At 34.9% G+C, this 19,014-nt stretch overlaps 1 protein-coding gene across 1 annotated transcript in view; it reads right to left on the bottom strand.

Moving 5' to 3' along the window:
- Positions 1–19,014, bottom strand: part of LOC135958942 (uncharacterized) — a 625,963-nt gene that overhangs the window by 394,796 nt on the left and 212,153 nt on the right. The gene's annotated exons all lie outside the window — the stretch shown is intronic.

Below are 19,014 nucleotides of genomic sequence, written 5' to 3'. Positions count from 1 at the left end.
CGATTGAAGCTAAAATGAGACTTTAAATAGAGCCACGATTGAAGCTAAAATTGGACTATAAACAGAGCCACGATTGAAGCTAAAATTGGACTATAAACAAAGCCACGATTGAAGCTAAAATGGGACTATAAATAGAGCCACGATTGAAGCTAAAATTGGACTATAAATAGAGCCACGATTGAAGCTAAAATTGGACTATAAACAGAGCCACGATTGACGCTAAAATGGGGCTATAAATAGAGCCACGATTGAAGCTAAAATGGGACTATAAATAGAGCCACGATTGAAGCTAAAATGGGACTATAAATAGAGCCACGATTGAAGCTGAAATTGGACTACAAATAAAGCCACGATTGAAGCTAAAATGGGACTATAAATAGAGCCACGATTGAAGTTAAAACTGGACTATAAATAGAGCCACGATTGAAGCTAAAACTGGACTATAAATATAGCCACGATTGAAGCTAAAATTGGACTATAAATAGAGCAAAGATTGAAGCTAAAATGGGACTATAAATAGAGACACGATTGAAGCTAAAATGGGACTACAAATAGAGCCACGATTGAAGCTAAAATGGGACTTTAAATAGAGCCACGATTGAAGCTAAAATTGGACTATAAACAGAGCCACGATTGAAGCTAAAATTGAACTATAAACAGAGCCACGATTGAAGCTAAAACTGGACTATAAATATAGCCACGATTGAAGCTAAAATTGGACTATAAATAGAGCCAAGATTGAAGCTAAAATGGGATAAATAGAGCTACGATTAAAACTAAAATGGGGCTATAAATAGAGGCACGATTAAAACTAAAATGGAACTATAAATAGAGGCACAATTGAAGCTAAAATGGGACTATAAATAGAGCCACGATTGAAGCTAAAATGGGACTATAAATAGAACCACGATTAAAGTTAAAATGGGACTATAAATAACGCCTCGATTGAAGCTAAAATTTAACCTTAGATAGAGCCACGATTGCAGCAAATATTGGACTATAAATACCGCCACGATTGAAGCTAAAATTTAACTTTAAATAGAGTCAAGATTAAAGCTAAATAAAGTTTCGATTGAAGCTTTATTTATACAGCCACGATTGAAGCTAAAATTTAAATTTACATAGAGCCACGATTGCAGCAAATATTTGACTATAAATAGAGCCACGATTGAAGCAAAAATTGCTCCGTTTCTTTCTTCATTGACTGTAAGAGGACAACCCATTTAGAAGTATGCTTCCTCAAGTACAAATACTCATCTAATATATTTACAATTCCTTCATGTATCATCTATATAGCTTCAGCAATCTCGATCCCCTTTACTTTAAGGATATAAATACAATATTTTGTGGAAATGAATACACTCGTCATTGGAACGAACATTCATATGAAGATGAGGCATCACACAGTGATTGGCAGCAATCAGAAACAATGCTAACAAAAATAACTTGACAATTGTGTACAATTATGGATTTTCTTACCTAAGCAGCTATTATGACTCCCTTCATAAACAAAGACGTTTCGCTAGGTGTCGTTGAAGTTTTTTAAGAGGAATGAAGCTTATATTTTCAGCATTACGTTGTAATAATCGCATTGGTTCATTTGGTAAATCGATAAGGAAGTTGAAGCAAAATATCGCATTATCCCCTCCCTTTTTTGGACTTATATAACAAAATACGAATTAATAACAAAACCATATTACGCGTCATTATAAAGAACAATAAAATGAGTCCGCGTATGAACTTGGGAGATAAGCTTTTGGAGAGTTTTTGGAGGTGTGAGAGATGAAGGTAAAGCCTCCGATTTGTCAAAATTACTGGGTAATATCAGAGAAATTTTACAATCCTGGATTAATAGAGTGGACCGTAAAAGTGTCAAGTCCAAAAATCGTCATATGGGGGAAGTTTTGCTTTATTTCTTTAATTTGAAAATAGTTCCGCTAAAACACACCGATTGCTCACCAACGCACACCGATTGCTAATATAGTGATTCTTACATGGAAGACAAAGAGCACCCAGGCCAGCCAAAAAGAGTTTAAAGACCAAGAATTGGGGCACTAATACATGTTGTAAAACTCGACAAGAGCTTGCAAAATCATTGGGAGCTCTCAAACTGCAATTTCAATGATGCAGAATGCTCTATCCGTGATACGATTCACTTCAGAACAGAGTATCCGAAATTGGCTTGATTTATTCGTGGCCTCAAAAGATGAGCAGTTATTTTGGCTCGGAATCCACATGTTGCCAGAAAGATGAGAAAAAGTCAGAGCTAACAATGGCCAATGTTTCATTGTTCTTCTTCTTCTTTCGAATTAAAAATTCAAATTTATAAAATAGCTTGAAGGCTTAAATTAAATTGCATAAGAAGATTTTACACTTAAGTATACATACACTTATTTATATTTGAATTTCTATGGATTTCTGTGCATTCAAATATGCCCAATAAATGCATAAAATTTGCAGCTTTTATTTAGAAACTAAACACCCATAAATCAGTTAGAAAAATAACAACAACAAAATCAGCAATCTTATCTATTTTTGATAATGAGTTTTTAGGTTAAATACATTTTACTGCTGTTCAAGAGAGACCTTTTATTGGTTGTGTGCGCTTTTTGGTGGCACATACAAAGCTTACCATACATTTGGCAATAAATCAATGAATTTGAGGTTGCAACCTGTGTTAAACGTTAAATGCAACCTACTACCGATTGCCTTGCTACATGAACCATGATGGCTGGCTGGCATAAACAAAAATCTAGACCTAATGAGAGAAATATACTAAAAGCAGAAACATGTTTTGTTTTGATTTTTTTTTACCCACTATCATCAAAAAGCAACATTTAAATATTAGTGCAGCACGACAGAAATTGAAAATATTAGCGACAGAGACAGACAGACAAACAACACACTGTATAGAGTTGGGTTTGGGAAGCGAAAAGGAAAAAAAAAAAGACAAGTGAGAGAGCCATATTCGGCTATGCCGAATTTTCTATACCTTTCACCAAAGTAAACTTCAAGATAGAAAATGAAAATATTTTTTAATTCGGGTTAAAAAATATTTTTACCGATTTTGACCCATGTCCGATTTACTATGATGTTATATATGTCGCCGGAAAGGTCTTTTAACGACTAAGTAATCCAGATATAAATCAGAGGTCAACAATCGATTTAGTCGGGGTTTTTTGCTTATATCTCAGCCATTTGTGGACCGATTTTCTCGATTTTAAATAGCAAACGAACCGGGACTATAGCGGATGTATTGATGTATGAGTGATGTATGTAAGTTACATACAGACAGATATTGACTCCGCTATCTACAAATATTATATGAAGAAATGAAAAATTAAGAAGTTACAAACGGAATGATAAGCTTATATATACCCTTACAACTCATGGTGAAGGATATAAACAAATTTACAAAATATTGAATTCATGTTAAAAGTGACAAACGTAGAGAAAGAAGCAACAATAAAACAAGCAAATGAATGCGGAAAGTATGATAGCAGCATGATGAGCAGAGGAATACACTATATTTGCCACTGCGATTTGTAGCAAATGGTGTCAGCAAGACAAACAAGCAAATGCAACACCAAAAAAAATACTACAAACAAAACTACTCGTACTAGCAACACTATTAACTACTTGCCTAAAACACTCATGCAACATGGCAGCAAACAACTGCAAACCATAGCAAATGAATGATGACACATTTACATATTGTCAGCGGCAGTCAGCCATAGCAGACAGACAATAAGCCTGAAAACTAAATTTTAATACTTGCCTCAAAAAAATTAAAATAAAACTTTGTACATATTTTGTAAGGAAAAAAAAACTGCAAAAACCTATTGGAAAAGTCTTAAGGTGAAAATGTTTTTATTGATCATAAGCCGCCTTTTTTTTATTATTTCATGTTCATGTTTCGATTTTTATTACAGTCGTCCATCCATCTATCCCTCTTTGTCTGTCTGTCTTTCTCTGTTAGGCGCTCATGAAATCGAATAAAACTAAAAAAAGATTTGACAATTGTCAAAATTTATGGCTTTACAAGCATATGACAGTGATAATTGTATGGATTTTTTTTTGTTGCTGTTTATTTTTTCTTCACCTTTTTTTTGTTGTTTTTGGTCTATTGGTTTCTAATGTATGTTTTTAACACTTCTTTTCTTGGTGAACAAATAACTACAAAAAGGATGTGTCTGTGTGTTTTCTTTACGTTTTTGCTTTTGAATTTCTAATTTGGAATTTTAGATTTTCTTTCTTTTTTAGGCGCAGAGGTGGTTCCACAGCCATTAATCATTGAAAGTTTAATTTATGTTTTTATTTTCCAACTGATAGTCTGCTTTATTGGAGATGGCTTATATAAAACCACTAGTTGTTGGCAATAGTCTGGTGTTTCAATGTAAATTAAAGTGACAGTTCTAAGTTTTGTTTTTTTTTAGCGAAGAAGTTGGAGACTAGAGACATTATAAAATATTTATATCTTTCCCATGTGATGGTTACCTCTCGAACATGACGCTGGGGCTTATGCAACAATGCTGCGCCCATGACTCCAACTCAGTTGCAACGGTTCCCTATGTTTAGGGCGACTCTTTCTATACTAGTCTCATAGGTAACATCATCTAATATATACTCCTTCATTCTGAATATGGTAGTAAATTTTTTTCAAATCGAGGATATTTTTGGCCCATTTGTATTTCTTCTGAGTTCCGAATTGCTAATATAATTGTGGAGTTCAGGCCAGTTAAGACAAGGATTGAGCAAAACAAGATCAGTCATGCAAAAACGACTAAACCTGTACCATTTGTCAGCAGTGGATCGAGCACGATCAGCAACATGAAGAGTCTTGATCATCCCCATTGAAGGTGCCACATAAGGATCAACGAGTTTTGACTATCAATGAGGCAAAACAGTGTCTGTTAGTAGACAACAGGATCAAATTACTACTGACTTTTGGTTGTTTTTGGAGAAGATCTTGCTGTACTCGCACGAAGAGATCTTGATATCAAAGGAGGTCAAACTCTGACTCAAATCAATGAATAAATCAGACGAAGGTTTAAGGAGGTCAAATCGACGATAAATGCGGCAATACTCTGACAATCTAATGGTGCCACATGGGAAACAATGAGGGTTGATGATCAATGTCGCAAAATTATGTATGTCTGCAACTTGATCAACAACAGCTATCAAAGCTTCTATTAATAAACAGCAAATGCAATGAATAAATAGCCATCATAGCTCGTGTTAACCTGAAGATATAATAAATTTGGATAGATGACCATTTTCGCCATTCCGAAAATGATAGTAAATTTGTTCCAAATCCAGGATACTTCTGCCCCTTTTTCTTACCTCTGAGGTATGAATTGCTAATAGTAATTGAGGAGTTCAGGCCAGTTAAGACAAGAACAGTGGACCGAGCACGTAGATCACCAACTTGAACAGTCTTGATCTACCAACGAGGTTTGATGATCAATGAGGCAAAACAGTGCCTGCTAGTAGACAACAGGATCTAGCTGTACTCGCACAAGGAAGTCAAATTCTGACAAAAATCAATGAAAGACATCTGACAAATATTCATGGAGCCCACATCGGCACCAACGACGATAAATGCGGCAAAACAATGACGATCTAAGGGTGGCACATGATAAACGATCAATATCGCAAATGGATGTCTAACTGCGACTTCCTCAATTCGAACCTCCACAACAACTATCAAAACTCCTAGTAATAAACAGCAAATGCAAAAAATAATTAGCCATCATAGCCAGTAGTTGAATTGAAGGTATAATGACTCCGTCATTCCGAAAATGTTAGTAAATTTGTTCCAAATCCAACATACTTCTGGGAGCTTTGTCTTACCTCTGAGTTATGAATTGCTTTTAGTAATTGAGGAGTTCAGTTAAGACAAGGACAGTGGACCGAGCACGTAGATCACCAACTTGAACAGTCTAGATCTACCAACGAGGTTTGACGATCAATGAGGCAAAACAGTGTCTTTTAGCAGACAACAGGATCAAATTACTACTGATAGTGGGTTGTTTTTGGAGGAGAAGATCTTGCTGTACTCTTACAAATTGATGGTTATACCAAATGAAGTCAAACTCTGACCCAAATCAATGAAAGAAATCTGACGAGTATTCAAGGAGTCCAGATCGGGACCAAAGACGATAATGTGGATCAAACAATAAAGTGCAACTCGATGGACAATTGACATTTTCAAGGATAAGACCTTGGGTCATCTAATGTCTGGTTTTGTTTATTGCAGTTCCTGGCAAGATCAGCCGATTCTACCATTCTAAACTTATTTGCGTTTTCTCTTAACTCTATGATATCTCAAAGAGAATATCCATCAAGAGAGCGGGAACTCATCGACAAAAGTTCTCTTCAGAACTATTCAAAGTGTGGTCAAAAATGTCATGACGTTTATCGGATGGGATGTATGTTCTTGAGTCAGAATCGATTTTCAGTTACAATTATTACTGATCACAAATTATTGACGCTTAAATTAGTTTTCACTTTTTCAAATCAGAACTCGAATTTTATTTGGAAATGTGTGTGAGTGATCACAAATTTAGCATTTAAACGATTGTTAACAAAGTAGATTTTGGTTCAAACTAAAAATATGTTCTCTTAAAACATCCTTCTGTTTAAAAAATGTTTGATTTGAATAAAAAATGTAAAAAAATATTTCACATGCTTGTAAAATAACATACAACGGTATGGTATGTTCATTGTTTTTTCCCCAAAAGACTAAAATTATTTAAGAAAAACTCACACAATCTACTCGTAAATACGAAAAAATTTTAAGCCCTTCAGGCTAAAATCGAGGAAAAACATGTGGATAACATGTTCAACCAAAAAGCTTCACAGCCATTAACTAAAAAGGTTAATTAAAACAAAACTCTTATAATGTTTTTTTTTTTTTTTGGCTTCGTTGGGTCTTAATGTCCAAAAACAGCCCCTCTAACTTGGAATGAATACATACTCATTCACTTCAAGTACAAGATACGAGTACAATAAATTGTGCAACATTGTTGAAACGATTTAAATAACTTTTCTAAAATGGCCAAAAGCTTTTAAAGAAACATACAGTCCAGTCAAAATCTATTGGTTTTTTTTTTTGGCTGACTTAAGCAAAAAAAAACGAAAATAAAACAATATGCACAACTAATATTGGATTCCTTTTGGCATTGTTTAATACCACCAAACTTCCTTTTTTGGGATGTTGGACATCAAAATGTTGTTTCGTTGGTTGGTTGTTTGTTGGTTGATTGGTTGTTGCTTTGTTGTTTGGTGTTATGGGAAAATTATGCAAATTTGTTTAAATAAAATAAAACAAAATATAGACAATAGTAACGCACGTTCAGGTAATTAACACTAGACTTTTGTTGTTGCTTTTGTTGTAGTTTTGAAACATTATTTAACACTTTTTTGTTTAAGGATACCCTACTCTAATCTTAAAATATTAAAACTTGTTTGGGGTTGTGTTTCTACAAATATTTTCGGTGTTTACTCGTATAAGCAACCCATTGGAAAGAGTTGGGACTGGTTCCAAAGATTGTCTACTAAATTTTCTTCGCTCTACATCTTCCGAAGTACTGAATAAAGTCTCAAACCTATTACTGCTGGATTTGGTACAGAAAGAGGTTGCTATGAACTCCCTCATACTTCAATCTACATTGAACTTCTTAATGGAGTGAAAAGCCCGATACCGATATTGAAAGATTCTAGGTACGAGGGTGAGTTACTTTTTGAATTTTCCTCCTCTTAACTGAAAGCGCAACACTGCTCCTGTCTGTTGACTCCTGTCAATATTTGAACAAGCTGCGACATTTAGTTTGAGTTTGACAGCCATTGATAGCAGACCACCGCATGACTTGAGGAGAAAATGGAAAAAGGAGAATTTAGTCTGGTCATTAAGCATTATTTTTTGCGAAAAAAACCATCACTCAAACCAAGTTTAAGCTTGATAAATACTATGGGAACTCTGCATCATCAATTTCGATAGTAAACAATTGGTTTACTGAATTTCGTTGAGGTCGTACAAGCATAGAAGATGCCGATCGTTCCAGATGCCCAGTTGGGATCTCTACACCCGAAACAAGTGAAAACCTTCACAATATAGTGTTGGTCGATCGTAAATTGGAAGTGCAAGAGATTGTGGAAGCCATAGGCATCTCACATGGTTCAGTGATTTCAATTTTGAATGATCATTTGGGTATGAGAAAGCTTTCCTCAAGGGTGCAGCGTTTGCTCACAATCGACCACAAACGCAATCATGCATAAATGTGAAGTTTCCATGACAAAAATCCATGTTATGCTACGAATCATCCACCCTACACTACGGATTTAGCCCCGAGTGACTATTACTTGTTTCCAAACGTGATAAAATAGCTCGGCGGAAAGAGATTTATCTCCAACGATGAAATCATCTCACAAAAAGTACATATTTTGATGACCTGGACAAATTTTATTTTTTGGAAGGGATAATAAAATAGGAGATTGGACAATGTGTATAGTGCTCAAAGGAGACTATGTTGAAAAATAAAACAATTTTTTTATCCAAAAATCTGTGTTTCATTCAAAAAGTCACGGACTTATTAGCCCGCCCTCATACTGAAGGTTCAGAAAGGATCATAACTCTCCTGTAGAGGATCTAACGTCTCTACATGACATGCTTGACGACATGATATTCGGGAAAGCAAAATGGGATAACGAAAAGTTACATGAACGTGTGGGTTAGGGATTAGAGAGCATGAATCTCAAATATAGGTTGGAGCCGATATGGATTTCATTCCCTCTCCACGACACTTATACAGTTCCGGGAACCTTGGCAAAATAATGTTCCTGATGTATGGAGAATCGTTAAGTTTTGCTCCACGAATCTATCAGATATTCTAACAAATAAGCATAAGCTGAGATAAGATTTTAGTGTCGAATCACAAAAGAATATAAATAATGTCCTGTGGTTCCTATTGGGAACAAAGGGCCACCACGAATCTATTCCATTCGATTCGGTTTGATGATAGTTGTTTTACTTCTCTCTAGCTTAGATCGATGTTCAGTTGCCGTCGCCATGTGTGTAACGGTCTGCCTACTCTTCGTGTCCTACTCTATGGGTTCCAATCAATGGCAATTTTAGCTGTGTCATCTGAAGGCCTGCGCAGCGTGTAACCAATCCAGCGCCATTTGCGGTTCAAGATATCAATATGGACTGGCCGCTGATGTGTTTGTCTACAAAAGAATATAGTATTGCTCTTTTCCAACTTTAGGCTTCGACCAAGGGTTAAAGAGTTAACAAAATGGGTCAGCAGGAATGATTACATGAATTTATAACGTAATCAGGTTGGATTTATATAGTCTCCTAATATCACAATGGACTAAGCAGCCTACGTATATTTAATTTTTCACCGATAACTACCGTTCCTTGCCTAATTACATTTGAAATGAAATCTTAGTTGAAAAATTGTCGATTCAGGCATTTCAATCGTTTTATATCAGGAGAACTGTTGGATCACTGAAGTATTTTTCAGGAAGAGATTGGATAAGGTGGAAACTGGAAAGTATAGAATGAATTTTACACAACTACCGTAAATGGATATTAATACAGTCGAACCATGTTGTGGGAAATAAAGTGATTGCAGCTCAGGTTTTTAATAGAGATGCGGATAATTAAGTTCCTTTTCAGCATCAATGTCTGCACGCTAAAGAACAAGACTCCCGGATTATTGAAGTGTCAGTAAGAGACTCTGGCAATAAAGAAAGGTGAAAACTGGCAGGTATACAATGTATTTTCCAAAACTGCCGTAAATGGATATTCATGAATTCTAGTACCTGGGAAAGAATATGAATGCAGCTCAGCTTTTAAGTATAAATGGTTCTGGATAAGTTCCTTTTCATCATGAAGGTCTGCAATTTAAAGGACAAGACTCCCGGATCACTGAAGTATCTTTCGGGCAGAGATTCTGTCAATAAAGGAAGGTGGAAACTGGTATAGAATGTAGTCAAATCGACGTTGTGGGAAGGAAAATGAGCACAGCTCAAGTTTAAAGTGGAGTAGGGGATAATTAAGGTCTGGATAAGTTCCTTTTCAGCATCGATGTCTGTAATCATAACAATCAATATTAGACGTTGACAACGAAATTCATTTTGGAGATAATGGAGCCTCTTCTTCCTACAATTATTTTGGAGAGGCCTAATGCAGCCATATTTCAAAATATAAGTAACGATTCCCGAATGAAATGAAGGCAGATATTTTTCCTCAAAAAAACATAAACCAGACCTGTAGATTCCAAACAAATTCGTTGTCAACCTAAAATTTCTTGCCACAGTTGTACATTTAATTAATGTTCTTCGTATTAGCATTAGACCCAACAATAAGGCAAACATCGATGTAAAAACAACCAATCAAACTATCGATGAAAACCATAAATAAACAATTTGTTGCACTGACACCACACCATGCCACACCAACTAAAATATCGCAACTTGGGTCATTTGATAAGACAATAAAAACAAAAAAAAGTGTTGAACAAAAAAAAAAACAACATTTGCTCACATTATTTTATGACCAAATTTGACCAACATTTCTTAGCGTTTCGTTTCATTTGTTTCACTGCAAAAAATTTCCTTAAAAGAAAAACTTTCACTCTTTTTTCCGAGTCTCATTTTTAATGTCATCTTTAGGTGCCACATTGTGGTGGTTGTTTTCATTTTCTGGAGTTTTTAGCTACCAAAAAACGAAACACACACTCACAATTTTGTTTGATTTTATTATTCACTCTCAAAACTGTCCTCTTAACAGGCGGATTTTATTTGTTTGTCAAAACACACACAAAAAAAATATTTGCCAAAATCTACCATAGGAATAAAATCAAACAAACTCAAACATATAGTGGGTTAAAGCTGAATATTTGCTGGCTGTTGTGTGTTTGTGTTTTTTTTTTTTGGCTCATTTGGGTTTTGGCCAACAAACTACAAACAAACATGACAAACATCATTGTGGTTTCTGAGAAATATTAAAAAGGCAGCAACACAAAAAATTGACGATTCACGAATTTCATGTTTAACATTAGGTGGCGGTTAAATGTAGAAGCTTAAAGTTTTTTTTCTTTTTGTTTCTTCTTGTCTTCCATTTATCCATAAAACCTTTTGGTAAACAAACTCACACACTCCTTGCAACAACATATACATACATATGCAGTGGTGCTGTGTGTATCTCGCTATAGTATCTGTGTAGTGTTGTAGCATGTCACACACAGTTAAAATGGACAATGTCTTATTATTTGTACATGCAACGGCGACATTAAGGGAACAAACATTGTACGACTACAAGTTTGTATGTTGGCATGTATGCTGCTTCATGGCTCTCCATTACCACAGATCACTACAACCATAACAACTACGTATTACTACAAACAACAAAAAAGTGTTGCAATAAGGTGTTACAGGGCACACACAAAATGCCAATTGTCAATAAACCATGTTTTAGGGAGTAATTTTTATAATAAATACAATATATTTTATAGACAATGTTTTCAACAAAATTTCCGGGATCCAGCAGGACCACTGCCAACATTGGTCTTTGATAACTGTTGAAAATTTAAATGTTTTGATTAGGGTCTTCCAATCTGGGACTTCCAAACTTTTTCAGTTGATATAGGACATATTGTTGCAGCTACATCTGTCGAATTAGATGTCACTAATTCAATTTGTTTTGCCAAATTACCTTGGACGGATATAGGGTTCAACAAAACATTCCAATGATAAAATTGTTTTATCAAAATGGGTGTTCTGTTTGGGTAATGTTACGCGCTCTTCGATCATTTTACGGTGAGGCCCATTTCTGGTTGAATGGGTTCGTCAACAAACGAAATTGTTGAATTTGGGACGATACCAATCCAGATGAGATCTAGGAGCGTCCAATGCATCCCAAAAAAGTTACTGTTTGGGCTGGCGGCATCATAGGTCCATATTTCAATGAGAACGATGTTGACCGTCAATATATATTGATATTGATATTCTTTTGGCCTGTATTGGATGATATGGACACCAAAGACATGTTGTTTCAACAGAACGTTGCTACTTGTCACTCACCTAATGTCACATTAGAGACATTCTGCCCGAGTGATTTGAGGGCATGGTCATCTCACATGGAGGTGATGTGAACTGGACATCGAGATCGTGCAATTTGACCCCGTTAGACTTTTACTTGTGGAGTCTATGCGAATAAGTCACAAATCACAGCGGCCCTCAAAGTCGATAGAAACCAATCAATCGAGTCATGGAAAATTGGACATTTCAGATGCGAGCCACCCATTGAATTCACGGCGGCCATTTGCACGATGTCATATTACATACAAAAATTAAAAAATCATTGTTTTATTTAAATTTAAAGAAGGGAAGCGCTTAATGCAAGATTCTTTTGTTCAACCAACATAATGAAATTTTCTAATAAAAGGATTCTTGGAGACTGTTAAATCATTTCCCTGAATCTCACTTTAGATAATTTCTATATTTTCGCTTTGGAACTTTTAGTTGCCCTTTAAAAAATGGCTATTATGCCTTGACTTTTTCACACAATACTGATTTTTATTTTCTAAGGAACTCGTTTGAAAGTCCCCATACAGTTTTCCAGATGAAGAATTATTTTATGATGAGGAACAGTATGACAGAAACATTCGTGGAAGCTTGATAGTTTTACCGTCAGTCAGTTAGGACTTCTATCACTAAAATCCTGCACTACTCCTTTTATTCTAGTCAGACAGCGCAAATAAGAGCAGCAGGTTAGACCGCATATCTTGTTTAGCTCCCTGGGAAAAGGATGATCTAACCAGATTGAAATTCGTTTCTGATACGGTATCTGTCTCAATAGCGTTTGAATCTTCAGAGGCAAGAAAAATATAGTCCGAATATATTTTAACTCCGATGACACTGTTAACGGATCATTAGACTATCAAAAAACATGCAAGAAAACATGAACGACTTACTTTAGAAATGTGAAATCCTTTTCTCTTCTTTTCTGCAAATATCATATCTCACTTTTCATACAATAAAAAATTCACCGATAGGTTCTTTGATAATTATGTGTAGTCTATGATGACCTTTTCTAAAGTGTCTCGGATCTTAGAGCTAGCACTCATTTCATTAGTATCTAGTCTCAATATAGTGATCAAGTATTATTGGACGATCAGTAAAAATATAAACAGATTTAAAAGGTCAGAAACTACTCTTCATCTGATAAGAAGTAAATTCTTGGGCAGATAAATACTGGACGAGCAAATGCAAAGTATCGGAAACTGTACTGAATTACAGGTAGGATCAATTATTCTTCCACTAGTACCTAGCCTTTATCTGCTACAATAATTTCACTAAGTGATGTGTACTTTTTTAAATGGAGTCCTATCGACTTTCCTTGACTAAATGTGTGCAGTGAGCTACCACGTAAATCCAGGGAAAATTTAAGAAATTTACACAAGTGATACGCAATTTATATTCTATTGAAGAACAGTACTATTGGTCCTGCTGACATTATAAATAATGTATGATAAATCTATGGCTGTTATATGGATTTTTATGTTAAATAATTCAGCAACTTTGGGAGAAGAATTCTATCTTGCACTGTACTTTAGGATAACCCGTAATTATTAAAATCTACATTCCGCTAAATATGACTGACTCCTTCTAATTGACGATTTTCCTTCTAATATTTGGATTGTAAACCTTTTCCGCTTATATGGAAGGTTGTTTGTTTTGTAGCAGCAGTGATTGCTGAGTTGACAGCCCTTGGCCGAGTGAACTCGGGTCATTCCGGTGCGTAGAACCGGCTGTCGTGAGAAGGTAATTGGTTTTGGTTAAGTAAAATTATCAGAGTGAAATCCATTACCCTAGACCTCTTGGCAAATTTCAAAACCACGTGACGCTCCTTAAGGAAACATAACACCCTATGATTCAATGTATGAAAATGCTCCACTTTTCCAACTCATTTGATCAGACTGAAATCATTACATTCAACATACTAATGTTGCATTTGATTCCCAAAGAGATTGTGACCAGTTATTAAAGAAATATGTATGTACCATTGTCATCGAAAGCAAAGTGATATATTCAGTTGTGGCCACAATACCCTAGCTCTCTCCAAATGTTTGTGGTGAACTATCTCATATTCGCCAATTTTACAGTCCTGCTCTAGAGTTTATGTTAGGGAGTGAGTAGCGGAAAGTAGGACTCCCTACGACTTAAGCCAAAAGGTAGCGATGAGTTGCTGAATTTCCAACGTTGTGTAGGTTGGCTTTCATGCAAATATCGACGCCCTTCCTTCTAGCAGAAATATCATTTTGTAAAGCATACCGTGACGGCACCAGAAACATACGTACATATCTACAGGGGAGAGGTATGATTCACCATCAATTCAGAACCATCGGTACTTAGAATTTTCAAATGACTACAGGTATTACCGGTCTATTGCTAAGTAAAAGGTAGAGGAATTCCCAAGTTAATGGCTTATCAGAGGTTATAGTGCGAAGAAATCTGGTAACACATATCGAAGGCATTTTTTGTAACTTTGGAAAAGATTTTTCAATATGGGCGAAACCATTTATGACCGTCTGCTGAAGATATTCACCTTTATCGTGGTTGGCGTAAACTTCAAACTCCTACGACAGTTTCGTACTAGATGAAAGAAACAGTTTGCACGAAACAGTCGTAGGCGTAAGACGTTTACGCCAACCACGATAAGGGTGATTGTTTTGGTGCAGTCTGTCACTGACAACAAATCACCATTATTATCAAAATTAATGCTCAGTGGAGCACTTTTGGATGAATAGCTACACGCAGAGAAAAAACATGGTTGTGGTAACCATAAACTAAGAGCAACATATTATGATAAGATTTTTGCTTGTAGTCCAAAACATATTATGATCATTATTAGTATCATAAAATATCATAATATGTTCTGAAATAATCAAATTATGATAAAAATCAATCATAATATGTTTTGAAATAATCATATTATGATATAAATCAATCATAATATGACCAAAAGTCATCATAAATATGACCCAATTAAATCATATTATGATACAATTAAATCATATTATGATCCAAAATAATCATATTATTATTAAAATTTATTTTTGGAAATATAAAATTTTAATAGGTTTTAGTTTTAAAGTACTAAATTCACAATTAAAATATTATTGATTAAATCAAATTTATTGTTATTCGCTCTAGGAAAGTTAAAGATAATATACAAATAGAACTATAGAGCGAATGGGAATTACAGACACTCAAAATTTACTTGTAAAAATAACATAGCTGAGACAAACACCAACACTCACAAATGGTGGGAAAACAGACTATTAAAAGTAAACATATTTTGTTTGCATGTTAAACATATTATGACTACATTTATTATTATTTAGTCGTTGTAAACATATTCTGTTAACATCTTAAACATATTATGACTACGCGTATATAAACTCAACATTTAATGGTTGTATATAAAAATAATATGTTTACCTAATTATCATTATTTAGTTGTTCGAAAACCATATTCGTATTTATAATTGCGATGAAAATATAAACGTTTACAGTAACTATAATATTGTTGAAATTAAATTAAAACAATAATTATATGTTTACGACAACAATATATTGTTACAGACAACATAGTATAGTTGTCGTAACCATGTCCAACCATGTTTTTTCTCTGCGTGTATGTTAGCAAACAAAATTGGCGTATATGGACGATGCCAAGTAATTCAACACTTGGCAATGCATCCACAAAAGGTTAATGTTGGGTGTGGATTTTGGCCGAAAAAAGCATTGGTTTTCCAATACTTGTTAGAATTTAACGTTGATGAGGCCATCACCTTAACCAATTGAACCATATGAACGAGTCACAATTTAATTATCGCGGAGGTCTTCAAAGTCAACATAACTCAGACCATCGCCGCTATTCAACCGGATGTATGCGGCAGAGTCATTGAAAATTCGACCTTTTGGATAAATGTCACCATGTGAATACGTGGCAAACATTTTAATGACGTCATATTCCAAAAACTCCTGCGCAAGTCACCAAAGGACAACACCATACAGAGGAATCGGAAAAACGTTGGAACCTGTTAGCAGCTCATTTCAATGGCTCCACCTTTAGCGCGAGTAAATAGTGACTGACGCTTTCATTACCTATTGCATGGAATTAGAAATCCAACTTATTTCCTTAATGATAACAATATATTTGGCTGCTTCACGACAAACCATGGTTCGAAAGTAAAGAAAATAAGTTTTTTTATTAAGGAATGGAATTTACTACTGCAAATTTAATTTGTTTAATCCGCGATAGATATAAAAATAATAAGACTTTTAAGACACTTTAAGAAATGTCGTTGACGAAAGAGGTTCGTATAAGCACCATGCTTAGAAATATTCTATGGACTGAAAATTCAAGAACGTGGGGTAAGTTCGTGCCAATATTTTGACACGCAATAATTCCGTGAATTTGGAATAGAACTAGTTCTCTTGGCTTACTTCGGTTCAGTGAACTAGCACAGAGTATCTAGAAGGTGTCAAGTTCTCCCCCTTGGAACAATATCTAATTAAACTGAGAGATTCCCAAAGAATTATTAGAACTAGAATCGGTCCATTGGCCTAAGAATCCAAACTAGTTATGTGTTCCCTTCCCTCATCTCAATAATTGCTATTAATGGCAAAACTAAATCATCTATTCCTCTTTATACTTAACTTATGCTAACAGTATCCCAATACCCTGAAGCTCAATGCTCTTGAAAAAACACTCTCATACAATATTCTACGAACACTGATCAAATATTTCAAATAGAATTTTTTCAATAACATACTACATACATAGAACAACGATGACGATGGCAAAATCGACATTGATTAATGATAAATTAAGTGAAACACTTTTAAAATGACAAACACACACTTTGCTCACTCAATCTATTTAGCAAAAAGAAGAATGAACAAAAAAAAAATAGAAGAAAAACCAATGAAAAACTTCAATAATAAAAGAAGCTCTTCTGGAGCTGCGTGTATTGTCAGTAATAAATAGAAAACAGCACGCCATCATATAAACAAAATCTCCATTATAAAATGGAATTACTAAAGAATACGTTCGTTATTTGTACAAAAAGGGTCACTCTCTTCAAAACCATAAATGACACAACAATGACGAGGAGTAAGCAGAATAAAACCACATGCAAAATACCCTTCACAAAACAGATTTACGAATCATACAAAAATACAACCAACCGCCACCAGCCTTAGCGAACATAAAGTAAAAAATAAAAACATTGACGACAATTCATCAATTGTTCCATGTCATTCAACGCATAAAACTGAAAAAAATAAACATTAAATTAAAACTGAAATTGAAAATGAGAAATAGTGGTCCGTCGTACTCTAAACGATCAGCAAAAGTACGCTGAACAATACTCCACCACTCATTCACTCTGCCTACTTCCCTGCCTGCCGAGCACTTTTTTTAAATTGAATAAAATTCAATTTAATTTAGATTTAACAATGAACAAGAATTTTTCAACTCAATTAAAAACTACGAAAGAAAAAAGTATTGAATTTTTTATTACAATATTTTCAACAAACAAATGAAAGACTTTATGGGTTGCGATCCTATGAAAAGAAAAAATAGCAACCATCCTATATTTTATGTGGCAACGATCTATGAGCAACAATAAAAGAGCCCAGCACATAACTACACAACACTCAGCTACGTTCGTTTGCAAATTTCAATAGAGCAGCAATTTTATCATGAAGGGCATAAATAGCACCATACGAGTTGTTCGTAGTAATCAAGCTATGGAAAACTACACTGACAGAAATGTTATACAATTTACTACTAGATATTTATATCTATATTGGCTATGGGTTTTCCCCCTCATTTAAGTCATTCAATTTAGATCTTATGAAAATTGACTCGTTAAACATTAAAAACTTAAATTTCATCACTCTTTACAATATGTTAGCGCTTTTCTTTCTTTTTTTTTTGTTGTGTTCATGCCACAATTGAAATAGTTATTTAAATGCTTTGAGGGCTGTAGCAGCAGCAGCAGCACCGCCACGAACTATTTACTCATTTATTGCCCATTTTTAAGTTTATTGCGCTCTCTGTTAATTTTATTATTTTGAATTTGATTTTTTCGCTTTTATTGTGTCTAGTTGAGGAATTTGCGCGTTAGTTCAGAAAAACTGTGTTTCATGCAGCATTGATTTCATTTTGTCGGGATACATGTTTGTCGTGATACATGTTACACTAGATTGCTTCAAATATGTAGGGAGGAAAAAAACTTCCAAACACCTGGCCTTTACTCCCTCTAGAATTAGTTATTTTATTGTAGAAATATCTTCCGCAAAAAATTTACTGACCCGCATCGGTTTTGATGTTGGGAGAAAAATACTGATTTTCATTTCTCTTTCCGAAACCAAAAATTGAAGATTCAATCGTAATTCATATTTATCAATTGACTTTCTTATTGGATTTTCCAATAAGGGCGGCTCGAATTAGAGCGAGTGGACAGAATTTGAGCGATTGCTTGGGTTATGTTGATTTTCAGAACACCGGTCGATTACAGCTTATTGTTATAGACCTGCGACTTTAGAAAACCCAACAAGAAACAGCCTAGTCAGTCGAGAGATAACCATATCCTTAAATCGCTCATGCCCATTGTGACGATCACTGTGTGGTATGAAGCTCCATTCTGCTGAAACTACATGTCGTCCATGTCCATATGTATCGTTCAATTTGGGCCAAAATAAATTGGTTTTAATTGATCTCTGTAGCTATCGCCGTTGACGATGATCGCTTCACCAAGGTCGTTTTCGAAAAAGTACATACAAATGATGTAGCGGCGATGTTCTCGGCCGTTCCGCCCTTCATTTGATTTAGAAGGTCTAAGGAGTTTTTAACAAGAGGTGTCAGAAAATTTACCACAGGGATAACTCGCTTGTGGCGGACCGTGTCTGCCGTAAAATGAGCACAAC

The sequence above is a fragment of the Calliphora vicina genome, chromosome 4 (genome assembly GCF_958450345.1).
Source record: "Calliphora vicina chromosome 4, idCalVici1.1, whole genome shotgun sequence".
Lineage (NCBI taxonomy): Eukaryota > Metazoa > Arthropoda > Insecta > Diptera > Calliphoridae > Calliphora > Calliphora vicina.
This window is presented reverse-complemented; position numbering and strand designations above follow the sequence as displayed.